This window comes from Lissotriton helveticus, chromosome 3_2 (assembly GCF_964261635.1).
Source record: "Lissotriton helveticus chromosome 3_2, aLisHel1.1, whole genome shotgun sequence".
Classification (NCBI taxonomy): domain Eukaryota; kingdom Metazoa; phylum Chordata; class Amphibia; order Caudata; family Salamandridae; genus Lissotriton; species Lissotriton helveticus.
The window spans coordinates 50155055-50181030 of NC_136062.1; positions in this window are offsets into that span (position 1 = coordinate 50155055).

The following is a 25976-nucleotide window of genomic DNA, read 5'->3' on the forward strand; positions in this document are numbered from 1 at the left end:
TTGATCAGGCATTTGAATTTAAACGTAAGTTATTTATTTTGACAATCAATAGAATTAGGAAGCTAAACAAGGTAATTTATGATTTCAAAAGAAATAGTAGATGGAAGAGAATAGTTAATCGTAGTAATTTTTGTGAAGTTTTTTCTGGAGAATGGATGCATAGTTCAAGCTCTGAGGCATTTTTTAATGAGGAGAGTTATTTCCAGGATAATGATTTGGTGCATGCAGTTGACACCAGTGGTCGAGCTTATGAAGTGAAAGATGGTTGTCCAGTTGAAAAAGAAAAACTTGTGAGAACAGAGATAGAAGAGGTGTTAGGTAATGAGGTTTTAGGGAGACGTCCTAAGGGTCCTGTGTACACCTGGAAGTGTAGTAGTATTTGCAGTGTACGACAGGATTCCATCAATTTGCTTTGTGATTTTATACGGTCATTTAGTAAGAAAAGTTTGAAGCAGAAAATGAAGTTGTTGCAAGAATTAGATCCTTGCAGAGTGAGAGAAGTGATAGGTTTGCATGGTCATTCACTGGCTTGTCTTTCCAGGAGAGTATGCCAGAGTGTTTTTCATCATTTCAGGATGCTAGCAGTGCATCATAATAAAGTGAGGAAATTAGTTAGAATGTTGTATTATGCTAAGAGTCCAGCAATTATGCTAAAACAATTATGCGCTGCTCTTTTGCATGGTTCTGAAATAGATGTGAAAAATATATGTGAAGAAATTGAGTTTTGTTACTTTGGAAGTAAAGAGGAGAATGTTGAAATTGACCAAGAAGAAGAGAGTAATGTGGAAGATAGTGTACAGGTTTCCAGTACAGATAATTTCCAGAGGGAAATTGCGACGTTTGAGGTGAAATCAAGTGAGAGGCCAAATTTCACTTGTGTGTGTTGTCGACGCACTTATTATAAGAATCAGACTAAGTTAGTGGATTTATATGGAAAAAGTGAAAGGGAAAATAATAGTGAATGGAAGGATTTTACAACATACTTGATGGTAGAAAATTGTTTTGATTTGGGATTGGATCAACGTGTGTGTACTTATTGTTGTAACAAATTAAATCAAAACCAGATGCCTGCTAGAGCAGTTCATAATAATCTGGAATTGGTTGAAATTCCTTCTGAATTGAAGGATTTAAATACTTATGAATCTATTTTGATTCAAAGTATCCATCCCTTTCAGGCTATTGTAAGAATGGAGCCAAAGACAGGGAAATTGCCTCCATCAGATTTACAGAGAGGATTAAAGGGAAGAGTTGTTTATTTGCCTCTAGATTTGAAGAAAAACATTAACACAATTGGAGTAGAAAAAGTGGAAGAGGAACCTCTGGTTATCTTAGTTAATGGGGTTCCGACAAAGAATAAGAAAATATGGCAAGATTTAGTAGATGTTAGGAAAGTCAAAAGGGCAACATTGTATTTGAAAAAATATAATAAATACTATAAAAATGTATATGTTGCAGAAGAGGAAGTAAGTGAGGAAGAGGATAGCGATTTGTGTGCTGGTCAAATTGAGAAAGTAGAACCCTGTACTAGTGAAGAAATATATGAACATTATAGTGTTCATCCTTTGCATTCCAAGGAAGTCATGGGGAATGCTATTGAGTTGTTTCAAATGAAACAAGCGAAAGGGAGTCCCATTAGTGTTTGGGAGGAAAGTTTGGAAGCTCGGTGTTTCCCACAGCTTTTTCCAACAGGTCAGGGAGGAAGATATGATGAGCGACCTCATCAAATTCCTGCTTCTGAATACCGGACTTTGCGATTGTATGCAGGAGATCCTAGGTTTCGACAATGCATTCCTTATTTGTTTCATCTCCTGTTTGAAAGCGATCTGTCTGGACTGTCATATGCAGTGAACCACATCTTGAAAAGTGGTATACACATGCAAAACATCTCGGCAAGTGACTTTATGGATAAAGTCAATGTCCAAGACAGCATTTTGGATTCTCACCTGATTAATCTCATGGCGTGTCAGCGTGGTACTAATGAGTACTGGTACCGTCGTCATGGTGATTTAAAATGTATGCTGAGGAACTTAGGAACTCCCACATGGTTCCTCACTTTGAGCTGTGCTGAGTATGGCTGGGAAGACTTACTTGAATTTCTACGAGAGGCAAATGCTAACGTAGAAAACATCGAATTCAAGACACCCGGAGAACTGTGCTCTTTGGATCCAGTCAATGTATGTAGGTACTTCAATCATAGATTTGAAGGTATGATGTCTTTCATCATGAATAAGAAGAATCCACCTCTTGGAGAGGTGTTGGATTTCTTCTGGAGGAAGGAGTACCAAGCAAGAGGTGCTCCTCATATACATATGTTGCTGTGGATCAAGGATACACCTAAATTTGGAACGGATGCAGACGACTCAGTGATGAGTTTCATAGAACAGTATTCTACGTGTGCTGTTCCAAACGCAAAGGAGAAAAAAAGCCTAAGAGAAAAAGTTCTACGTTTCCAAAGCCATCGATGTGGAAAGTACTGTCGTCGTAAATTCCGGAACAAAGACAAGTTCTACACCAAATGTCGTTTCGGCTTTCCACGATCGGTGATTTCTAAAGGAAGAGTGAACAGTTTGATGTCTTCGCTGCGACATAATGTGATGAAGAAATCACCTAAAAACACATACAATTTGAAGAGGAACGAAGAGTCTAAGTACATCAACGACTACAACCCGGTGATTTTGTCCATGTGGAATGCTAACATGGATATACAGTTTGTGGCTGATAACTGTATGGCTGTGGCTAGGTATGTGACATCTTACATCACCAAAAAAGAGAAGACAGAATTGAAGGATATGTGGGAGGACATTTCCCATGAAAAGAGCCTCAGCAAGAAGTTGTACAGTTTCAGTCTGAAGATGTTGTCGCATCGAGAAATCGGAGCTTACGAATGTTCTGACCGGTTGTCTTCAGCAAGTCTCTATGCCAAGTCCAGGAGTATCGTTTGGGCGAGTGTTGGTCTTGCTGCAACGCGTAATCGAGTTCTGAAACCTGTGCGGGAAATTGAGTATTTGGCGGAAAAGGAGCCAAACAGTACCGACATTTTGAAGAGCAACATGTTGGATACATATTATCCAAATCGAAGCAGTGACCTCGAGAATGTTTGTCTGTATGAGGTTCTGCAAAATTACATATTCAAGAGGAACATCAAAGAAGATACTGAGAAAGGAGTGTATGCTGTAATAGGAAGTGAGGGATGTCTGGTCAAGCAAAGAAAATGCCACTTGATAAACCATCGAAAATTGAGTGGCGAATCTCCTGAAAAAAAGGAGTTTTTCTATTTAGCACTTTTGCAACTTTTTAAGCCTTGGCGTGCAGAAGAGGAACTGCTTGGAGATTTCCTCTGTTACGAAGACTCTTTCAATGCTGCCAAGGAGACCATAGAATGTCCTGCTTTTCCCAAATATGTAGAAATGTTGAATGTGGAAATTGAGCAGGAAGCAACGATTGCAGCCGAGATTGCCAGAGACAGTTCTCAGGACAGTCAGAGTTCTGCTTCATTGAGTCAGGATCCACTAGGAGGACCTCTTATCGAAAATGAAGCTGCCACTGCTATGAATGAAGTGGAAAGAGCCATGGCACATGCTCAGGAGGATGCGGTTAACTTAGAAGAGTTGGAAAGACAACTCAACGTTGAGCAGAGGAAAATATATGACGAACTTACCATGCAAATTGATCATGGATTAAGTCATGATAAGAAAGAGTGCTCATGTACGTCGTTGAAGCCTGTCCGACTGTACGTGAGTGGAGAAGCGGGAACTGGAAAAAGTTTCCTTATTAAAGCAATTTCATGTTATTTGCAGGAAAGGACAGAGTCATCGCTGTCTTGTGTTGTCACCGCTCCAACTGGACTGGCAGCACATAACATTAAAGGGATTACTTTACATCGTTTACTGATGCTGCCAGTGGAGCATGACAACAAATTAGAATATCACAAGCTATCTGGAGATGCTTGTTTTGAAGTTTCAAGAGTCTTGAGGAAAATGAAACTTCTTATCATTGACGAAGTAAGCATGGTTTCCAATGTTATGCTTGCCTTTGTGCATTTGAGAATGCAAGAAGTTCTCAAAACAGAGTATGATGTGTTATTTGGTGGCAAACACATCATTGTTTTTGGAGATCTTCTGCAGCTGACACCAGTGAAAGGGCAACCTGTGTTCAAAATGCTCACGCATGAAGATACCAGGAAGTGCTTAGGGAGTATTGGCAACGTCAATATATGGTTAAACTTCAATTATGCTGAACTGCATGAAAATATGCGTCAGGCAAAGGATGAAGTTTACAAGACTATTCTACAAGATGTTAGAATTGGAAAAGTGACCGAGCATGGGAAAGAAGCTTTACATGCACGATTACTGACAAATTTATATCCAGACGAAGATGTTGTGCCTGAGAATATTTTTCAGAAAGTTACTGAGAAAAAATCTGGAATATGTTTGATGCCAACTCTTGCAGAATGTGCCAAATTCAACAACAAAATGTTGCATTTAGAAAAGCAAGAGATTGTGAAATTGGAAGCTATTGACAGAGTAGAGCATATGGGATCAACAATTATTTTGTCTGAGAATCTGAAAACAAAATTGGATTCATTAGAGAAGAGTATATCTAAAACTGCGGGTTTTGAAAAGACTCTGAATGTGTGCTTGAACTGCCGTATAATTTTAAGAAGGAATTTACATGTTGAAAGAGGTCTGGTAAATGGATCAATGGGTAATGTTGTTGATTTTGTGAAATACAGAAATAGAGATGGAATTGAATTTTTAAAAATTAAATTTGATGGCATTGAGGAAGTACAGCTAATTGCTCGTTGTTCTGCTAGATTTTTGCTTGTAAAAGACTTATATGTTCGTCGTAAGCAGTTTCCTGTTTGCTTGGCATATGCGGTGACAATCCATAAATCGCAAGGTTTAAGTGTAGACTGTGCATTGGTGAATATTGGCAGTTCTGTGTTCAAGGAGGGTATGGCATATGTGGCATTGTCACGAGTTAGGACTTTATCGGGATTGTACTTGATTGAGTGTGATGTCACAAACATTTGTGCGGATCTAGATTGTGTTAAGGAATACAATAGGTTGAGAAGAGAGTATGCGCCACATTTGCCTCAGTATCCTTTGTTTGAGAAACGTGTGGTAGGCCGGAAACGAAGAAATGTGACCAATACTGGGGAGGTTGTAGCAAAAAGACGAAAAGTTGATGAACCTGAAATTATAAGCAGAAACAAAAAGGATTCTGTTGAAGATGTTGTTGGTTTTCAATTTGAAAACAGTTCTGGTGTCAACTGCTATGCTAATGTAGTGGTTAATGTTGTCTTTTCTCTAGAAACTTTAAAAGAACAGATTGTGGTCAATTCGGATCAAAGATTTTGCAGTTTGTTAAATTCTGTGTTAGAGAAATGTAGCACTGATAGAACAAACATAGAAAGTGTGTCTGAAATTCGAAATCTGTTAGACAGATGTTCAGGCCAAACACAATTCTCTCAAAATAGTCAGCAAGATTGTCAGGAGTTTTTAATGTATATGCTTGATGTATTGCATGATGAAGGTGTAGATGTAGATCACCTGTTTGGGCTTTCTTATCAATGGCAGCATGACTGCGAGAACTGTAGGGTATCAGCTACTACTAGTGTAGACTCAGAAAGATTTATATATTTAACTTTGCCAGACAGTAAATCAGTCTCTTTTAATAAGCTAGTAAAAGCAGCTGATCACAACATGGAGTGTAGCCAATGTAAATCTGAAATGATGTCCACTTTATTTATACGAACATATGGCCAGTATGTCATTTTAATGTTCCAACGATGTAGGCCTGATGGAACAAAATTGACAACTTTAATTAAAAATTTTGTGGCTTCACAGTTGTCAATATCAGGAAGGACTTTTGTAACTGTAGCAATTATATATCATGATGGTCCTTCAATAACATCAGGACATTATACAGCTTATTTAAAGTGTAGAAATGGCTGGTCATTCTGCAATGATTCTGTTTTAATTTTCAAAAAAAAATTGCCATATGACCTTAAAAACTCTTACCTGGTGTTTTTAAAACCAAAATTTTAGGGAAAGAATCTCGGGATGTGCTCTGAGGAATTTCAAGAAGTTCTTATGGCTCCTACACTATTTGGCCTTGAGGATAAGTGTAGTACAGAGACATAACTTCTAACCATAAGACTGGACGTCATGGAAAAATAACTGCACTTTGAATGAGTTCAGAAAAACTATTTCTTTTTATAAGCTAATTGAAGCAGCGAATCAAAACATGGAGTAGAGGGAATGTAAGTCTGCAATGCTGTCTACTGTTTTACATTGCTTTGTGATTAAAAGTGATGTAGAGAATTAAATAATTGTACTAGTCATAAAGGTAGTGTAAGTCTGCTTCATAGTAAGCAGTATCAGTGTGATAGGAAATGTAGAACATGATTGAGCAAGAAGGGGAAGATATTACTAGTCCAGGATTGTGTAAATGATCTTCAACATTTTAATTCTGAAAGTTGCGGAAATGCGAAAAGACGGGATTGGCTTACAAGAAATCCAAGAGTTATACATGGCTCTGACACGATTTGGCCTTGTGGAATCGTGTGGTAGAGAGCGAGAAGTCATTTATTGTATGTAACATGTTTTTGAAAACGATGGAGGTTTTCTTTCAGAAAGTGGCGGGTTGAAAGTAATAACAGCACAACAGAGTGTAAGCTGTTCATAGGACATCCTTGGCCGTCATGGAAAGTAAGTTAACTTTAAGGAGTTCTGAATTCTGATTTGTAATGTATGGGTTTTTTAAACACAATCATTTTGATTGTGTTTTTTTTTCCCCGCTGTTATATGATGAATACCTTCAAGTCACTGTTTTAGTGAAATTTGATACATTCTGAGAACAGCAAAAATAAACCATTTAACATGTATAATTAATTCTGTTCTGTTTGCATTTATGATGTACATGTAGAACTGTGTAGGAGGCATGGAGAAGGTGAGGCTTCTGTCAGTGTCAAAGTTGTTGCATACAGTGCTCATATTCTACGTAGTCTTTTATATTTCATTACTTTCACTGTTTCTGACAGATCTAAAAATTTTTTTTTTAAAAGAACAGTAAGTATAAGGGAAGGAAACAGACAGTTATGTTAAAAGAAACACAGCTATAGGGAATAAACTAGGGATACTGTTACCCGCAATCCTCTGCTGATGATGTCACTGAGCATGTCATGAATGATGTAATATGTGACATCATCAGCAGTGGATTACGGGTAATAGTATCTCTAGTTTACTCCCCTATAGCTGTCTTTCTTTTAACATAACTGTCTGTTTCCTTCCCTTATACTTACTGTTCTTTTTTATAAAAAAATTTTTTTGGTTCGCTTCCGGTTCGCGTACCGGGGAGCGAACTGGGAAGCGAACTAAGAGAAATAGAGGTTGGCACAGTTGCAAATATTGTACCAATTTTTTTATAACGGGGAGGTAGTTCTGAAAAGAACTTTTTTTTAAATTGTTTTTGTTGTTTTATATTTTTTTTATTATTTTTCTGAACATTTTTTTTACTTTTTTTGAATTTTTCTGAACAGTTTTATATTTTTTTTGTTTTTTTTTCGGAGGGGGCAACGAAAACGATTCATTGTAAAGGGCTCAACAGGAGGAAGAAAACAAAAAAAAGAATTTATTGTTTGGTGAGTTTCGGACAAACATGAGCATGATTGTTAATAGCTCTGTTGATCAGAGTGATGCTACTTTCTGCGTAGCAAATGATTCCACTGCAATGTACTCAGACTTGTTTTACTTCACGAAATCTCGTTTGTATATTTGGCACCATCTCCCTGCCCTCTGGTCCCGTTACTTCCGGTACAACAGATCTTCTGGCCATAATAGGGAGATTATCTAGGTCGTCCTGTTCCTCTTCTTCCTCTTCTTGCTGAATTATAACTTTAGCAGGTGGTCCACTCTTCCTTGGATGTGGTGGAGGTGGTGGGGAAGCACCAGCTGAAGCTAGTAAAGAAGCCATTGCTCACTGGTAACAAAGGGTCTTTCTCTCACAATGATGAAAGTCAGAGTGAGGAAAGAAGGAGGGATTTTCACCATTTGGGAAAAAAAATAGTTCTCAACCAATGAAAAGTGTTCATTTTAGATCATATGACCTAGTCTTACATCATTAGGAAACCGAAAGTGAAATGAACCAATGAAAAGTGTTATTACCAAGTCACATGACCTGCTGTGTTTACGTTACGCGCTTTGCAGGGCCTCCCGGTTTGCTTCCAGAAACCTGTGCTTTGCGACTCGGTAAGCGTACGAGTTCGCTAACGTAGCACGTCATATGACGTATCACGCGACAACGCGAAACGTCATGCGGACGGGAGGCGTCACGATGTTGTTTTCTAACGCGGCAGTTGCGGTAAAGAAACGTTTACCGGCTCGCGGTCTATTTCGCGGCATCAAGGTCAGCTAACGGGAAGCTTCCCGATTCGCGAAGCGGGAACGAAGAAAAAAAAATATTTAAAAAAAAAATTTATTCATAAACATATAAAATATATTTTTGGATTTAAAGAAGAATACATTTTACAGCTACAGATATTAGCTGTTAAAAAACCAATGAAATTCACTGAAAAAACCATAGGTTATAGACCATATATAGTTAGGAATTAGCATTTACAAAACCTTGAAAATTCACTGAAAAAACCATAGGTTATAGACCATATATAGTTAGGAATTAGCATTTAAAAAACCTTATTTTACTCACACAAAACCATTGAAATTCCATATATAGTTAGTTGCACTAACTATATATCGCGCACCCGTAATCCACTGCTGATGATGTCACATATTACATCATTCATGACATGGTCAGTGACATCACTGATGACATCACTGATGACATCTCAAATGACATCACTGATGATATCTCATTTGACATCAATGGTCACATCAATGATGATATCATTAATGTGACAATACAATGCATCTCCTCACACTTTAATATAACCTCTGTTACACCCAGTGTTAAATACAGAGTATAATTTTTGAAACCATTGACACACCAATACTAGTTACTACATACCTACTCACTGATTCCTACGTCTACACACACATTCACTCATTCACCCATACAATCATTCATACATACAATCACTCATCTTTACAACACTATCATATGCACTCATACACCTATACAGACACTCACACTCTGCCACTCATCCATGGAGTTACTCACACACCTAGTCAGTCCTGTAAAGAATCAATCACAGTTCCATTTTCTAATCTACACAGTTAAACATAGAGTACCTTACATTTTAAAACATATACTAACACATACTTACTCTCTTATAGAATCACTGATACAAGTACACATTGATCTGCACAGAGTCACACACCTCCCAGCCAGTCATACACACACTCAGTCTCCCATACAAATACTTGTGCAACCAATCAATAACCCATATAGCTACTTATATAGCTACTGATCAACACATGCAGCAGCTTGCACAACAACAGACATGCTGATGCACACTTTCAGACAGTTTAGTCACTAACCCGTGCATTTAGTAAGACGCATTTAATCACTCACTCATACAGTCAATCACGCACCTACTAAAACCTTCATTGAGACACTTATACATCCACTCATTCTTCAATATGTAAAACATATTTAAACTTTACAGAAACACATAATCACTGGATGTTGTCATCAGTGATGTCATTTGAGATGTCATCAGTGATGTCATCAGTGATGTCACTGACCATGTCATGAATGATGTAATATGTGACATCATCAGCAGTGGATTACGGGTGCGCGATATATAGTTAGTGCAACTAACTATATATGGAATTTCAATGGTTTTGTGTGAGTAAAATAAGGTTTTTTAAATGCTAATTCCTAACTATATATGGTCTATAACCTATGGTTTTTTCAGTGAATTTTCAAGGTTTTGTAAATGCTAATTCCTAACTATATATGGTCTATAACCTATGGTTTTTTCAGTGAATATATATATATATACATATATATATATATATATATATATATATATATATATATATATATATATGTATATCCAAAGACACACGAACTCCAGCAACCTCCTTTAAGGCGATGAAGGAGTGACGGACCCAAAGATTTCAGGCAAGATGTTTATTTAGATCTCCTCACAAACGATGACGCGTTTCGGGCTACTGAGCCCTTGTTCGAAGCACAGTCCACCATTGTTATTTAAAAATTGCTGCGTGCACACCCCCCTCTGGGTTCCGTGTCACATGACAACAACCAGGGAAAACAGACTTATTCATAAGTTACTAGCGCATTTTCCATAGACATCGGTATGGTAGCATAAGGTTGTAAATTGCTAATTTTACATGGTGTATTACGGGTTAAAAGCAAGGTCATAAATACACAATCATAATATTGTAAAACTGCATAATATTGTATAACTGTATAAATAAATCGCTATATAAACATATCGATAAATATATCGATGACGTCCTCTGTACGTCCAGATACAGAGGACGTCATCGATATATCTCTTCCATAATGAGATGTTACTTAAATATGGGTTAGTGGGATGGTTGACAACATTCTTCTCAAACTGGCCCACATAGATGCAGGCCAGACTCGGGCGAATGTGGCCCCCGTAGATGTCCCGGACGTCCGGAGATGTATATCGATGACGTCCTCTGTATCTGGACAGGTACAGAGGACCGATTGTCATCATTCTTACAGTGGCTTAATCAGGCTGACGATAGCCTGCGGTTCACCTGGACCATCAGTAACACCACCGCTGTGTATCTGGATGTTAACATCTCCGTGGTTGGCTCTAAATTGGCAACCAATGTGCATCATAAGAACACCGACAGAAACTCTCTTCTCCACTATCGCTCTTTCCATCCGAGGGCGTTAAGGGATAATCTCCCAGTGGGTCAGTTTTTGCGGTATAGGCGCAACTGCTCGACAACTGAGTCCTTCTTGGAGCAGTCTGAGGGTTTGGTCACAAAACTCAAGGAAAGGGATTACCCTGCCAAAGTGATCAAACAGGCTCGGAAAAGAGCGTTTAATACGCCCAGGGAGGCCTTACTTGAGAGGAATGTAAGGGAACGCCAGGTGAGTCTCCCCATTGTAACAACTTTTGATCCTTTGTCTACTAGGATGCGCCAAATCATCAGAAAGCACTGGTCCATTTTGGACACAGCAGCGGGTAAAATGCCCATCCCTCGCTTTGTTTTTAAACGGGCATCTAATCTACAGGATAAGTTGGTCCATAGCCGTGCCCCCGTGAAACCACAGTCAGGTACTCTCCCCACAGGACATCATCCTTGTGGGTGTTTATTCGGTGTGTGATTTGACTATTGCAACTAAAAGTGTCATTTTGAATGATGGTAGAACTTGCCATTTGAATCATTTCAGCAATTGTAACACGCCCCATGTTATTTACAGGCTGACGTGTAGCTGTGGGTTGTATTACATCGGACTCACCTCACGTAAAGCCAAAATCCGCATTCAGGAACACATCAGCACCCTCAAGGCCAAAAAACTCACCACTCGCCTTGTGCAACATTTTATTGAACAGGGCCATGGTCATAGGGATTTCAAGTGGACCATTCTGGAAAAAATTGTCGGTGAAACGCACAACATTGAAGCCATTTTGGCCCGGAAGGAAGCAAAATTGATTTTTTCCGAGAAAGCGGAGCATTATGGGCTCAATGACAGCATCGAATGGAATAAAGTGAGTAGGCGCTGAACAGTCCTTTTATTGAATGTTGACACACGAGTTGAAGTGATGAAGCAAAGCTTCGCATATTTTGCGGCTTGCCGAAATCAAGAACCTCATTTATGTGTAATAAGGTAACCCGTGTATGTTTTACTAACGTTTATATTTAGTTTAAGTAAAGTTCCCGAAGCTTGCCTATGTGTATTTCTAATGAATTAATCCGTGTCCTTTTAAAATGGCCGTCGCTTGTATTTTAGTTACTGCGCATGCGTCAGCCACACTCACGTGTCCTGACGCGTCTGCAGAAGTGGAGGGAAAGTTATGCGCATGCGTAATTCATAGCTGTGCTTATCATGTGGTACTGCTCGTGCCACTGCTCTTGTGTCCGTCTCAATGTAGCTAACATTTAAATGCATAAGTTTATTTCTTGATGATGAGTTAAAAGTACAAACCCTGTGATGTGTTTTCCTAATGACATTATTATGTATTAATTTGTTTTCGCTTACTTTTCATGTACCGCGGGAAATGGGGGTCTGAGTGAGAGGAAAGCCATATTGGAGGTCCCTTCTGCGCCTGTGCGACATTCGGCAGCACGAGGGACCTTGGCTGATGGAACATAGCCAGCTGGCAGTGATGGGCGAGATGCTCCTGAGAAAGTCACCTCTGCCCTGCGAGAACAGCGAATGTGGCTCCTTATGTGATACATTGTAATATTGCGCTACTGTTAGCTCATGGGAACCCCAAATCTGCTAGGCGGTACCCAAATATGTTAATGAAGGCTTCAATTCGCGTATTGTGATTGGTGTGTTACCCAAACCCTACCTTAGGACCAATCAAAATTGAGGGATTCTGACACTTTGCAACATTGGGGGGTGGTACACTGTCCCCAAACTGTATATCTACCCTGGGTTCACCTAGTGAACCGTCCGACTTGTCTGGTTTAGCTGACCTGTCACTGACCCAACGCACTCAATAGGTGACTGAAGATACAGAGCGCTGCGGAGCACTCTGTCCGAATTTGACTATAGACTAAGGTTCTACTGAACCTTAAAGTGCTGGCAAGACACTTAGCTGGGAGTTCGCTGACCCAATCGGGGTCTTGATCGATAGCTGCAGAGCGGGTGGAGCGCAGGCGTTGCTTCCGAACTGTGGGTTCCGATCCTATCCTGAAGAGGGTCCTGTCCTGAGGGTTTGCTGTCCTGTCCTGAGGGTCCTGTCCTGATTCCTTTTCCGAGGGTATCCTGTCCTGTCCTGGGTGTCCATTCTGCACCTGCTGTCCTTTGAGGGGTATCCTTCCTTGAGGGTTTCCTGTCCTTAACTGACCCGTGGCCAGGGTTTGGTTTCCACACCTTTTCTAGGTAAATATTACTCTGAACCTCTTGAAATTCTTGCACCTTCTGAATTTCTAACTTTTGCTTAAATAAAGTTCAACATTGCATATGTTATATTTCCATGCCTTTCCGCAACTATTGAACAGTCATTTATAATTTTGCAAAGTTATTCCTATGTCTTCTCATTTGTTAGAAATTATATTTTGCATAGCAGTGTGTCATTTTCTGATATGGTCTAGAACTTCGTTGCCTAGGTTGTTCAAAGGCCCCTTCACCTTAAGTGAAGCGTGTTATTCATTATAAGCTCTTCTATAGTCACACACACTTAGTCTATCCCTGTCTAGATAATACTGACTTACATAGTATTTTCTCGTTACATTTTATTTAGTACCTTGATGATTACTCTGTCATTATTTCTTCATGCTTATGTGATTTACGTCATCTTGGTTATTGATTGCCTTATTTTTCTGTACCTCATACAAGAAATTATTGAATTTTAGATAAACATTTTAAAACTTCCAGTTGTCCGTGGTCATTTAAACAGTATTTGAATGTTATTGGTTGGGTTTGTATTTTGCTGCCTTTCCTTTACAGCTAGCTCCCTGATTCATTGTGGTCATTAGGCACCCGCATCGGTGGATGGTAAGTCGGGTGCACCGAAAATTGGTAGCAGGGAACACACACACACCAACTTGGTAGAGCTCGTGAAGTCACCTGATCGATGTATATGGTGATTAGAAAAGTATATGGGCCCTGAAGCCGGAAACGGCGAAAACTGTTGGTCGGGTGGCCTCGCGCGCTCTATCAGTTTTCTGGTAGCTAGAGGATGGTTAGGGACTAGTTGAGAGTAAGGCAGGGATTAGTTGGACTAGTTAAGTCGGAAGCTGCTATTATATTAATGCTGCTATAAGAGCGGCTGTTCTAAGAGATCTGATCAATCTCTTGTGAATACGCACGAATAATATCTTGTAAAAATAATTCATGAATTACTGTATTGTTATTATTCTTGTTCTTATATTGTTATATGTACTAATCCATGCAATTGTCAATCGTTTAGTTAAGTGTTGTCCGAACTCCCCGGGGAATTGAAAGGGCAAGTGGTGAATAGAATCCATTGTCCTGAGGTCACAGGTTCGAGGAAAGTTAGGTGCAGGTTAGGATAACCGGGAAGCACTAACTAGGGTTTTCTGAATACATGTGTGAATAAATGACAGTAACGGGGTTCATTGGCAAAATTCCCATAGTGGCGTAACCTAGTAAGGGTCACATCGGAAAAGTAGCAGGTTCCTCGGAGCTAGCGTGAAAGCAGAGGGGTCCGCTGAGAAACCTTAAACTCGGAATATATCCCGGAAAGAAGTGGATGAGTTTAGGGGAATAACAGGTTCACCGATGCTAGAGTGAAGGGTAGGCGGAAGAGATCTGCCCGTAGCGAGTGAAAAGTAAATGGAAGTAGTTTACTTGCAGTAATAGAATTCTTTCTCTGTCTAGACACTTGAGCACTGTGGCGAATGTGTATTCGTTGTAAAATAACCAAGCACTGAGCACTTTAAAAGAAAGAAAGTTTCCGTTACCTTGTGAAGGGAGGGAGTCAGTCGCGAAGCGCCTCTGACGTCACTCTGTGCCGCGCTGGGATTGGTAGAAGCAGCGGGCGGGTAGCGGAGCTGAAATTGTAAAGGAGGGGTGAACGCCGGAGCGTGGGAACTGTCTCACGAAGGGGCCGCGCACCCATTGGCGGAGCTTATTTTGTGTCGCGCACCCATTGGTTGCACGAATTTTCTGAAGCGCGTTCTGATTGGAGGTAGTTTGTAAACAAAGTTAGCGCAGAAGTCGTATGTGGCACTCGCGGACTACAGAGACTCGACCTGATCCAAGGCATCTAGGGTTTGAAAGGGATCAGTGGAAGGCTAATAGATACGATATTATGTACGGAACCAAGAGAAAAATGTCCCTTGTAAGTAAGGTGAAAAATTATTTTAAAACAGACAAACCGATAAAATCTAGGGAAGGTGTTCTTGTCCCAGCACCCAATACTCCCGCCTCATTCATGATGTTTGACCGAGGGTACAATACCTGTGTGTGGTTGGAAAATTGGGTGAAGTACACAAAAGATGACGGAGTATTGGCTTTTCCGTTAGATGGTACTTTCAATGGTAGGATCTTATTTAATTTAAGAACCCGAATGAATGAGCTGCATCCCAGACCAAGACTAACGCAGTATGAGGCATTAGAGGAATGGGAGATTGAGGCTTTTGAAAGAGAAAGACCCCGAATGGACAAGGGTTTGACCAAGTGGTACCCTAGACAGAAACAGGAGTCCAGGGATAAAAGGATGAAACAGTGGAGACAGAGCATGATTGTTGAGGGTCTGTTTCCCATGATGCCGGCATGTCATAACATTGGAACGGGTGAGAAAAGTACTGAAAAATGTAAGCATTGGGGGGCCCTGGGGGATTCAGATGATGAACTAATAGATGACATCTGTACCAGAAGTCCGCCACCTTACAATGAGGGAACCCGACCTTCCAGTGTAGGAGATGTTCCCCGACGCCACTTCCTAAAGGAAGAAGACAGGTCCCTGGGACTGGGAGGGGCTGGTCAAGTATTACCCTATCCTGAGAAACCCGAACTGGCGGAAACAAGGGATATATATCCCAAAGTGCCCGCAAGTCAGGAAGAAAAATATCCACGTACGAAAATTTTTTTTCCCAGACCCTTGTATGAAAGCGAAGAGAAACCCTCGAATTCGGGACTGCCTTTTGTTCAACCTCCATATAGGGAAGAGCGCAGGTCCTTTAATACTGGAACTTTATTCCCGAAACCAAATTATGGGGGAGGACCAAGTGAAACGCATCCTACTGCCCCGAGTTTTACTCCTCCATTGAACCCCCAGATATTACATGACACAACTCTAAGAAGGGTACTAGTGGAAAAGGAGCAAGAGGCTCTAGCTAGACAAAGAACAGAAATAATTCAGAAAATTTCTCAGATAAATACCAGTCCTGAGGCATTGACTATTCCAGTAACTATTGGACCGGTGGTCCCGTTATACGGAAATGGTCAGGGAAATCCGATTACTCCAGTTATGACCCCAGTCATGGCAACCCCGAGACAGGAACCAATCATCATAGATGATCAGTCCAGTGAATGCGAGTCTGAAGTTGCGTTTTTGGAATTACCAAACAAACAGACTGGAAAGGGAACACAGCAGAGGTATAACCCTTTTAATACAAAAGAAATTAAATTAGAGACAGCAACCGGTACTAGGAATGTCTCTCTGGTAACTCCGGATGAAATTGAGAGTTGGAGTCGTGAATTAGAGAAGCAGACTCCGCAAACAAAGCCTTTAGACCTCTACAAGCTGAGGGTTGAAATAGAAGAATTAATGGCAGGAAATGTGGGGTTGGATCGATTGAATACCTACTCTGAGGAAGAATTGTCGTTCATATGTAAAAGCTTTACAAGGAACACCAGAGTGCTCCACGAAAAACTGACCGAAACAGCAGTTAGTATGGGGGTAGATATCTCAAAATCCAAGCCCTTACAGAAGCCGTACAGAGCAGACTTCTCAGACAAAGATATAGAACACCTGAATGTGGCAGGGAAGAAGTTGCAGATTAAAGAATTAATGGGAGTACTGCAGAAATGGGGAGATGTGGAAAGATGGAGAAGCAGATGGGCGAAAAAGAGGGAAGAGGTTCGCTCCCGACAAGTGACTCCCGAGTTTGCTTTAAGAGAGGTAGAAAAACCTGAGCAGTTATGCCCCATGCGCGAAGTTCCAGGAGGGAAATATGTGCATGTTCCTTGGTCTAGGCAGGATATTGTGTCCTTCACGAACGATTTTCCAAAATTACGAGAGAAACCAGTTGACTGGTACAGGCAGGTGGAGAGGTTCGTGAAGGTACAAAAATGTCTGTGGAAAGACCTGGATGGGTTTTTCGACATTGTGGTTCCAGTAGATTTATGGACCCAGTGTAAAATAAACATAGATTGGCCCAGTGAAGAGTATCCCAGAAACAAGGAAACAGGGGAGCCATCAAAGGAAGTCATGCGAAAATATGAGCAGGTAATTCAGCACTTGAAAGAAAAGGTGCCCGCTAAGGAAACTGATTGGACAAAAATAGATAGAACAACCCAGGAAAGGGACGAGACAGTGCACTCTTTCTATGAGAGGTTATTGCAGGTATTTAAAACATACAGTGGTATTGACAACATCGACCTGAAGGATATGACGCACTTTATTTACAGGTTTGTAAATGGTTTAAGACCTGAAATTTGTCAGTGGATAAAAGACAATAAAATCTGTTGGCATACTAAGAAAATGGATGAGGTCCTGCGGTACGCTAAGTACTGCGAGGACGAGATGGCAGAAAAGAAAAAGGCCCTTAAGGAGAAGGTTATGTGGGCTCAGGTGAAGCTCGCAGAACAACAGGAAAAACAATTGAGTAACATGGTTAAAAATGCTGAGAACAAAAGTCCTGGGGGAGGGGGTGGAGGAAAGCCCCGGCCCAAATTTAGCAGGGAAGAGGCTATGAAAAAATTTCCCTGCCATCAGTGCGGCGAAATTGGACACTGGAGAAACGAGTGTCCCCAATTAGTCGATGTTAATGAGAAAACTCCTGATTTAATTCCACAGACGCAGAAAGAAAGACCAAGAAAGACTCAACCCCAGGTAAAAACAGTTCAGGTGCCTCGAGCACCCAAGCAGGTATACAGGGGAAGACAGGCAGAAAATGAAGAGATAGAGGTTTGGGAAAGCGGGGAGAACAGAAATACAGCAACTTCGCAGTATCTGCTGAATGATACCTTCCTTTGTAATGATCAGGACTGACGGGGCCTGAGAGGGGAGGACGAGGAGTGCGTACTTGGCGCTTCCTTGCCGGTAGACCAGTCTGGACCATATATTGAAGGAAAGGTTGACGGAAATGATGTCACCTTTCTGTTGGACACTGGAGCTACCCGTTCTACTGTAAGAACAGTGGACGTTCCAAACCTACCCCTCTCGGGAGAAAATATCCAAGTAGTAGGTGTATCTAATCAATTGATTAGTACTCCTGTTACCGAACCAATGGAGATTTCAATTGGAAATTTTAAACAGATGCATAGATTTGTCGTCTGTGACACCAGTCCAGTAAATCTACTGGGACGTGATTTGCTGTGCAAAATGAACTGTACCATCTTTTGCACACCAAAGGGTGTTGAAATACAGACCCCAGATGAAGACGGCATTTATAAATTATTGTTGCTTAGACCTGACTCAGAAATTAAAAGATTGACCCTGCAGGACTTGCCCCAAGAACTCCAGGAAGCCGTAAAGCCAGAGGTGTGGGATTTCACTGGAAAGGATGTGGGGTTGATGAAAGATGTGGACCCCATACAAATAGCCATCAAGGACAATGCAGTATATCCTAACACTAGGCCTTACCGAATGAATGCTGAGGTGAAAGCAGGTGTCACTCTGGAAATACAAAAATTATTGGAAGGAAACATCATACAGGAAGTGATGAGCAGCCCATGCAACTCACCGATTATGGGCATCAAAAAGCCTAGTGGCAAGTATAGGGTAGTGCAGGACCTGAGAAAGGTTAACAAAATTGTAGTTCCTTGCTGCCCTATTGTCCCGAACCCTGCAGTAATTCTGTACCAGATTCCTTGGGATGCTGAGTGGTTCACTGTGATTGATTTGTGTCATGCATTCTTTTCGATACCCCTGCACCCCGACAGCAAATTTCTTTTCTCATTTGCTTTCGAGGGTCACGTGTATTGTTGGAACAGGGTCCCTCAAGGGTATACAGAGAGTCCCTCTATCTTTAATCAGATCTTGAAAAAATGTCTAGAGACTTTGATCTTACCTGGGAACTCTGTGTTAGTGCAGTATATAGACGACCTTCTATTGGCGTCTAAAAGTCACCGGGACTGTGTAGTTGACACCATTGCCCTCCTAAATCATCTGTGTGAGAAAGGGCATAAAGTAGCCCCTGACAAACTACAGTTCTGTGCGAAATCTGTAAAATATCTGGGACACCAAATAGAAAAGGGTGTCAGAAAAGTCACATCAGAAAGAGTGAGAATAATTCAAAAGATGCAGTTGCCCCGTACTCAAAAAGAAGTCAGAATGTTCCTGGGTGTATTAGGGTACTGCAGGCAGTGGATTCTGGGATTTGCAGCCTTAGCCAGGCCCTTGATAAAAATGACCACGAGAGGAATGCCAGATGTTGTACAGTGGGACGATGAAAGTCTAATGGCTTTCACAAGACTGAAAAACTGTCTGTGTACAGCCCCTGCGTTGGGAATGCCAGATTATTCCAAAGAGTTTGCCCTTTTCTGTGACACTCGCGATAATTGCGCATTGTCTGTCCTGACTCAAGAACATGGCACGACCAGGAGGCCTGTGGCCTATTTCTCTGCCACACTGGACCCAGTAGCTGCTGGGTTACCAGGCTGTCTGAAAGCAGTAGCTGCTACCTGTGCAAGTTTGGAGCAGAGTGAGTCCATTGTCATGGGACATCCTGTGACCGTGTATGTTTCACATGGAGTGGTAATTCTATTGACCAGAACTAAAACACAGTATCTCACCCCTAGTCGGCTGACTAAATACGAGAGGATTCTTGTGGGTGCCGCAAATGTGAGCATTGTTAGGTGCGGTATTCTGAACCCTGCCACCTTACTCCCCGACCCTTTGGAAATGGAAGGAGGGGATGAAGATGAACATGATTGTATTGATCTGACAGAGTTCAGTACCAAGCCACGCCCAGACATAAAAGAAGTACCATTGCCTGAGCATGATAAAGAACTATTTGTGGATGGTTCCTGCCTAAGACATGAATTAGGAGGCTTGAGTGCTGCTTATGCAGTAGTGTCTTTCACAAAAATTGAACAAGCAGGTTACCTATATAACATCAAGTCTGCACAAGTAGCCGAATTGATAGCCATGATAATGGCTTGCAAAATTGGGAAGGACTTACGCATAACAGTGTATACTGACAGTCAGTACTGTTATGGCGTTGTGCATGACTTTGGCCAATTATGGCTGCAGAGGGAATTCATGACTTCCTCAGGTACTCCCATTCGGAATGCAAAAGTTGTTCATGACCTTTTAGAGGCCATTCAGTTGCCCAAAGAACTGGCAGTGGTAAAATGTACTGCTCATCAAAGGAGCATGGACAGGATATCACTGGGAAACGATTATGCTGATCGAGTGGCTCAATGGTGTGCCAAAGATCGGTATATTGTAAATCCAAAACGAGGGGGGCCAGGAACCAGCTGCCAGCTTCAGGTGTTTGAGGAAGTGCCTACATGGGATGAGGTGAGAGAGTGGCAGGAGTCGGCTCCTTGGCAAGAAAGAGAGAAATGGAAGGAGGATGGCTGTAGACCGAGACGTGTGGATGGTGTGATTTTGGGCCCAACTGGTATGCCTGTGTTACCCCGACACTTGCTTGGCACAATGGCAAGATTGATACATGAAGGATCACACATTGGTAGGGATGCCATGATTTTGGTATTTCAACAGACTTGGTACAGCAAAAAGTTCAGGAAGGTAGCAGAGTCCCTCTGCCAGAGGTGCCTGTCATGTCAACAGATGAACCCAGGCAAAAGGACAATGGTTGAGCTGAGCAAGATTGGGAGATCAGGGGGTCCCTTTATAAAGATACAGATTGATTTCATCACCATGCCCCGTTGTGAAGGGAAACGATATGTCCTTGTCATTGTTTGCGTATTTTCAAAATGGGTAGAAGCTTACCCTACTCCTCAAAGTGACGCACTGACAGTAGCGAAGTGTTTACTAAAAGAACTGATACCTAGGTTCGGAATACCATGCATTATTGAATCAGATAAGGGTGGACATTTCCAGAATGACATACTGGCTGAACTCTGTAAGGCCTTTGGAATAAGGCAGAAACTCCATTGTGCATACCACCCAGAGGCTTCTGGAATAGTGGAACAAGTAAATGGAACTATCAAAAACAGACTAGCAAAGCTGACAGATGCTACTGGCATGACCTGGGTGAAGGCCCTGCCCCTGGTCCTGATGGGACTGAGAAGTGTTCCAGACCGCAAGACAGGCCTAAGTCCCCATGAAATCATTATGGGAAGAGTGATGAGACAAGCATGGGTGCCAGGAAGCAAACTGTTGAGTATTACTGATGATTTGGTGCTTGAATACTGCAGAAGATTGGGTGACCAAGTGCGTTCTATCTCTCGCCAGATTGGAGACGACGGCATCCTCAATCCAACGACTCCTCTCCACAGCTTGGTTCCAGGAGACTGGGTCAAAATAAAGAAGCACACTCGATCAAGTTGTCTGGCACCAAGGTGGGGGAAGAAACGCCAAGTAATCCTGGTGACAACCACTGCAGTGAAAGTCGCAGGTGTTCCCCAGTGGATCCACGCTGGACACACCCAGAAGGTATTGCCAGACAAAGGATTTGAAGAACCAGGGCAACCAGCAGAGGACCCTGAAGGAGCCCGACCTGAAGCAACTGACAACGAGCAGCCCAGCACCAGTCAGGTTGCAGGAACAGCAGACGTTGGCCCAGGAGTAGTTGACTACGAACTGCCAAGAATCCAGCCTGCTGAAGAGGTCCAGGAAACTGAGCCAGGAGTAGCTGAAGACGAGCTGCCAAGCATATGGCCAGAAGAATGGATACCGATGATTGATCTGACCGAAGATCCTATCAGAACAAGAGAACGACTTAGTGAAGGTAGAGAGTGGACTAGTCAGGAAAAGCAAGGCACAGGCGAAGAACCTCAGCCACTTGAGATTCAAATCAAAACTGAGGAAGGAGAAAGTCAGACAGGGACAGAGCACGTGATTGATACAGATCAAGTGAATAAGACTGAACAAGTACACGATACTGAACAAGTGCAGGATACAGAGCAAGTGTTTGATACTCCTCCGCTAACTCCTGATGTGGATAAGGGACAGACTAGACATAGAGTAATAGTTCGAGCAGAAGAAAATCAAGAGATCGAAGTGCTTGAACAGGATCAGATAGGGTTAAAAGAACGGGTTCAGGAAACAGAAACAGAAACAGAGACAATCGAAAGCATAAAACAAAATATTCCTGAACAAGGCCAGATTAGCAACCAGGCAGAAGAATTTGATGCTAGCCCTGGAACTAGTCAGATAAGGGAAGTAGGAGAAGAAAGTGGAGAAGAATTACCACAAGATAAAGAGAACAAGAGAAGAAGAAAAGAAAGTGAAGTCCAAGTACCGACTAAGAGACTAAAGAAAAGAAACAACCTTGAGCCTAGGTTTGTAAAAAGACTGAGACTAAGGATAAAGACAGTGGAAGAAAAACGTGCAGAAGCAAGAAGAAGTGCTCGAATAGCAGAGCAAGAAGAAGACTCTTCCAAAAGAAGGAGTGAGCGAATAAAAAGACAAAACAAAAAGTACAAGTCTCCTGAATGGACACTGGTTTTGGAGGAACTTGAAGATCTTGATATAACTGACGTGAGCGACGGGGAACCTGTCCCAGAGTACTCAGCTGAAGAGGAAGACGAACCACCGTGAATTTGCACAAAGTAAGCTAGTTGTGTAAAAAGTAAAAAAGAGGGGTGTGAACACTCCTACTGAGCTAAAATGTCTGATTCAACAGTGAATGGTAGACCTAGTTGCAGCCGTTTTAAGACGTGTTGCAAGGTGTGTATATGTAGTGTAGTAGTACTGATAGTCATCTGGATAGGACTAACAATTTTCATTCCCTTTGCTGTAAGTAAAGATACTAACATTGTCCCTACTGAAACTGTAAATACTGACAGTGAGGAGTTGACAACACAGAGTGTAGAAAGACATGAGAGAGCATTGAGACAAACTAAACGAGACTTAGAAGCATCAGATGAGAAAGGACTACATTATCATGGAATGAAAAACAGGACACATTTGAATGTTTTCGCAAACTTGTTAATACACTATGTAGAGACTATGGAAATTGAAGATTGCTATGTCTGCATGAAGCTACCTACTTCAGTGGCTGAAGGCGTGACATACCATCATCTGCCATTGACATATGGAATTTCCTGTAGCATTTTAGCTAGTTTATTTTACAAAAGGGGACCGTTACAGTATTATTACTCTAACAATGACGTGATCTTTTCTGAACTTCCTATACGTGGGAACTTGAATCCTGTACATACCAAAACTGACACCATAAGATATATGGGAGACTACTTTCTGACTATAGGGAACATTGACATAGCAGACGCACACAGAGATAACTTGACTTGTTCTTTGCGTGAGCAGGAAAAGATGTTCCTGAACATGGCAGAGAAAAGGAGAATTAAAATTCAGAAGAAGGCTAATGACGAAAGTCAGAAAAAGCCAAAGTGGGCAGAAAACATGGAAGGCACCTCATCTGGTGGAGCGGGTCCTGCTCTGTTGCTGGATTTTGAAAAGAAAGGCAAGCTATGTCTTCACCGCGAGAAGACTAGCTATTATAATAATGTTTTCATTGGTTCCAGTGAATGCGAACATAATTACAAGGTAATTGGAGGTTGGGGTTTCAAAAATGGGTCAGAGCCCGTGTTTCCTGGAATTTATTATATTTGTGGGGACAAGGCTTATTTCAAATTGCCGGATCACTGGTATGGGAGCTGCTACTTTGGCATTGTTTTCCCGAAAATATACCATGTGAATGGAAAAGCTGGAAGCAATGAAGATACTAATGGCTTAGTGCGTAGTAAAAGAGAAAGTATAGGTGAAATTATGGGTAGTATTTTCAGTGCACTGATACCTGGAGTGGGAGTGGTTCTGAACACTCACAGAATTTGCAAATTGTCTACTATAGTAGATGTGCTGTCTACTGAAACAGCTCATGGATTTCTGCTGGTCAATACCGAAATGGTTGCGATCAGATCAATGGTTTTACAAAATAGACTTGCTCTTGACACCTTATTAGCGAAAGAGGGCGGAGTCTGCCGGATGTTGAAGGCGCAACATTGTTGCACTTATATTCCGGATAAAAGTGTACAGATCAAAAGATATGTGAAAAACATTACTAATTTGGCAAAGGAACTCAAACCACTCGAGGTTGATAGTGCCTGGAAGAGACTGGTAGATGGTCTCTCAAATGTAGGTCATTGGCTTGCTAGCATAGGTAAAAGCTTATTATTCAAAATTCTGATGCCAATTGGTATTATAGGTCTTATTATACTTTCCATTTTCTTATGCTGTAAATACCGCAAGCGCACCAAAAAGCACGAGGTAAATGCAAGAGGAGTGAAACGAAGTGTGGATGAGATTGAATTAGAGGAAGTGAATGATCAGATATACAAAAAGGTGAAAACTTCTCACCCTGCTAAAACTGAAAGAGAAAAGTTAGAGCGGTTGCTGGAAGAAATAGAACTTTATAAAGTGTGAAAGAAAGTTGGCATCTGGTTCCATTATAATTTGTGATGATAGTAGATATCATCAAAGAGGGGATTGATGAAGCAAAGCTTCGCATATTTTGCGGCTTGCCGAAATCAAGAACCTCATTTATGTGTAATAAGGTAACCCGTGTATGTTTTACTAACGTTTATATTTAGTTTAAGTAAAGTTCCCGAAGCTTGCCTATGTGTATTTCTAATGAATTAATCCGTGTCCTTTTAAAATGGCCGTCGCTTGTATTTTAGTTACTGCGCATGCGTCAGCCACACTCACGTGTCCTGACGCGTCTGCAGAAGTGGAGGGAAAGTTATGCGCATGCGTAATTCATAGCTGTGCTTATCATGTGGTACTGCTCGTGCCACTGCTCTTGTGTCCGTCTCAATGTAGCTAACATTTAAATGCATAAGTTTATTTCTTGATGATGAGTTAAAAGTACAAACCCTGTGATGTGTTTTCCTAATGACATTATTATGTATTAATTTGTTTTCGCTTACTTTTCATGTACCGCGGGAAATGGGGGTCTGAGTGAGAGGAAAGCCATATTGGAGGTCCCTTCTGCGCCTGTGCGACATTCGGCAGCACGAGGGACCTTGGCTGATGGAACATAGCCAGCTGGCAGTGATGGGCGAGATGCTCCTGAGAAAGTCACCTCTGCCCTGCGAGAACAGCGAATGTGGCTCCTTATGTGATACATTGTAATATTGCGCTACTGTTAGCTCATGGGAACCCCAAATCTGCTAGGCGGTACCCAAATATGTTAATGAAGGCTTCAATTCGCGTATTGTGATTGGTGTGTTACCCAAACCCTACCTTAGGACCAATCAAAATTGAGGGATTCTGACACTTTGCAACATTGGGGGGTGGTACACTGTCCCCAAACTGTATATCTACCCTGGGTTCACCTAGTGAACCGTCCGACTTGTCTGGTTTAGCTGACCTGTCACTGACCCAACGCACTCAATAGGTGACTGAAGATACAGAGCGCTGCGGAGCACTCTGTCCGAATTTGACTATAGACTAAGGTTCTACTGAACCTTAAAGTGCTGGCAAGACACTTAGCTGGGAGTTCGCTGACCCAATCGGGGTCTTGATCGATAGCTGCAGAGCGGGTGGAGCGCAGGCGTTGCTTCCGAACTGTGGGTTCCGATCCTATCCTGAAGAGGGTCCTGTCCTGAGGGTTTGCTGTCCTGTCCTGAGGGTCCTGTCCTGATTCCTTTTCCGAGGGTATCCTGTCCTGTCCTGGGTGTCCATTCTGCACCTGCTGTCCTTTGAGGGGTATCCTTCCTTGAGGGTTTCCTGTCCTTAACTGACCCGTGGCCAGGGTTTGGTTTCCACACCTTTTCTAGGTAAATATTACTCTGAACCTCTTGAAATTCTTGCACCTTCTGAATTTCTAACTTTTGCTTAAATAAAGTTCAACATTGCATATGTTATATTTCCATGCCTTTCCGCAACTATTGAACAGTCATTTATAATTTTGCAAAGTTATTCCTATGTCTTCTCATTTGTTAGAAATTATATTTTGCATAGCAGTGTGTCATTTTCTGATATGGTCTAGAACTTCGTTGCCTAGGTTGTTCAAAGGCCCCTTCACCTTAAGTGAAGCGTGTTA